Source organism: Lycium barbarum, chromosome 7 (genome assembly GCF_019175385.1).
Source record: "Lycium barbarum isolate Lr01 chromosome 7, ASM1917538v2, whole genome shotgun sequence".
NCBI lineage: Eukaryota > Viridiplantae > Streptophyta > Magnoliopsida > Solanales > Solanaceae > Lycium > Lycium barbarum.
Window position 1 is genome coordinate 65,494,029 of NC_083343.1, and position 3,143 is coordinate 65,497,171.

The following is a 3,143-nucleotide window of genomic DNA, read 5'->3' on the forward strand; positions in this document are numbered from 1 at the left end:
GCTTTACATATTCAGTACATATTTCGTACTGACCCCCTTTCCTCGGGGGCTGCGTTTTCATGCCGCGCAGGTACTGACGACAGGTTTGCCGATCCGTCTGTCTAGGATATCTTTTCCGCCATTTGGAGCGCTCTTTTATTCAGAGCCATCTTTTGGTACAGTCTGTCACTTCTATATGTGTATATTCTCGTTCATGGGTACGGCGGGGCCCTGTCCCGCCATATGATTATGTTGGTCCATTTAGAGGTCTGTAGACATGTTTGTGGGTTGGGATCTTTCTGTACAGATATGTGTATGTGTTGTGTTTGGGCGATCCCCTTCGTCGCGGCGGCCGGTCCGCATATATTTAGATGTTGCTTTGTTGGCCCTGTGAGGCCTTTGTTGGTATTTTCTGCGTGCAGGGTATTTGGGATAGTCCGTAAAACAAAGGAAACTCTGCCGAAAATTTTCTGGAAATTATCTAAATTTAGAATAAAGCCTTGTTGGCTTCTGCCATATACTAGAATGCGTTTCAGTGCCCAGATCGGGCACTAGTCACGGCCTACGGGGTTGGGTCGTGACAGGGATCGCCTAAACACATCATATACACACATTCGTATAGAAAGACCCAACCCACAAACATGTCCACAGACCTCTAAACAGACCGACAGAATCATATGACGGGACAGGGCCCCGCCGTACCCAAATAGTCAGATATACAGAAATATATACATAACAAAAGATGTATGTACCAAAAGTGGACTCCGGATCAAAAGGGAGTACTCCGAAATAGCAGAAAGTGGAGCCTACAGTGATGGTTCACCTGTGTCTGTACCTGCGGGCATGAAACGCAGCCCCCGAAGAAAGGGGGTCAGTACGAAAGATGTACTGAGTATGTAAAGCATAGAGTACAGAAATATGAGTCATAACTGAAAACAAACAGGATACAAAGGGGAAATACCGAACAGTATATCAAAATCTATATCAAAACCATATATACGTAATGCAAACAAAATCATGCAAAGCTCAGGAACGTGGTCACCACTCCGACGCTGGTGCCACACACAGCATAACACCGGAAGGTTCAAATCTCCGTACATCCCCGAGCACACATATCAGCATAGCATATCACCAGCCATATCACAGCATAACTCCAAACGAAACCCGGCCCTATGGCGAGGTATCAGGAACCGTAACACAGCATACAACCGAATTTATCATAGCGCGCACGAATCATAACCGGCCCGGGAACCGGTGAACGAAGTCATAATAAGGGCACGAGCGGAGTCGTGAGCAAACAATGCAACTTATAAGTCAAAACACCTTTTTAAACTTGATAATATCATATGCTAACTCATTAATCAAATAGTTCGAATAACTAGTCAATACGGGGTTCGTTTCACAAAAGTATTTCCAACATAGTATTTATGGTTCAAAATATAGTTTAGAATATCGTGGCAGTCAAACATTATTTTATGATAGCCAAATTCATAACCAAAAGTGTTTTGCCGACATTAGACAAGAATGGGCATAATAGAGCAAACAAAGAAGTCTCGATGCTAGCGGGCCCACCGCGGGTCAAGTCGAGGTGGTGGACATGAATCACAGACATTTGGGGTCTATGGAATCATACATGGAAGTCTCGAGGCAACTTGATTACATTTACAAAAGTTTCGGACATTAGATCACTTTTCAATATAATATGAGTTTTATAATTCAATTCAATTGAATGAATAATACTAAATTTCCAATTCGGATTTCTAGGAACAGAATTGCCCTCGGGGCTCCAATATCGACCTAGTATACCTAAGACATGCCAAAAGAAGGAATGGGTAGCCTTACATACCTTATATGCGTCTTACGCTCGCCCGAAACTCAAGTCCCGTTTCGCTCAGGATCTGCAATTGGTCAAAGTTACCAATTAGGGATTTCAAGGCTTAAGAATTCACTTAACCTCATTTTTGTCTACCAAAATTTCGGCAGCATTTCCCCCATATATATATATCACCCCGAGACTTAGCTCGGCTCCATATACAACAACCCACAGTATCACAATCATCACAAGTCATAACAAAATCACTCTAACGTCAATATTCTTTCTTTTTACATAAATCAATAACTTTCATCCAAACTTCACCACCTCCACATTATCATATTCATTTACTCATTCAAAGTTATTCCAACACATTCCAATAATATTCCAAACGATATACATGAATTTAAGCAATCCGCTACTTTCCATATTCTATTCAAAACGTCCACAACTACGACGAACATACTAACTTGCATTGTTTCATTCCAAATTCATTAACAACAACCATAATTCACATTTAAAGTCTTACTTTCACAATTATATACGAATATACAAAAATCATATAATTTCCCATAAGGACCCGCAGCCATTTTCAATGCCAATTCAACTCGTTAAACATTCATTTACGTCATAAATGCCACAACGACGCAACTAACAAACAAAACAAAATCAAAATTCACCTTGCCTTCACCATGACATGGCTCACGACCACTTCACCACACACACACACACCCACGGTTTCACACACACACCAAAACTACGGAATTCTCATCTATTCTCAATCCTTATAATATTCTTACGAATTCCATAACACAAAAGTGACAAAATCCTTACCTTATCTTGAAATTCCGACTTGCCGCAAACGTGATTCTTTCGCCAAACAAATTGTATCACGTCGGAGAGCGTCTTGTACTTGCTACAAATATGAGAAGAACAAGATTTTTAGACAACAATCCAAGGCTAGAGAATTTGTTTTTTTTTTTTGGAACAAGGGGTTCGGCCGAATGGGGTTCAAGCACTCAAGGATGAGTTTTTAATTTTGTTTCTAGATTTCTCTAAGGATAAGCATACCTATATACATAATTGATTAGTAGGCACATGGAAAGCACATGACCATTAACTGGGTCTTGGGCCAAGGCCTCATGGCCGGCCACCCCATGCTCTTGGGCTTCAATTTTCCTTCAAATTTTTCTTGGCCCAATTCGTTGAAATCTCGTTTTGTAATTCCCGAAACCAATTTCCGGAATTCCAATTTTTGTCCTTAGACTTCCTCCATATTTCCACACCAATATTTTCGTAAACAACATAGACATATTAACTAAAATAAAAGATATGGCCTTATAACATACAA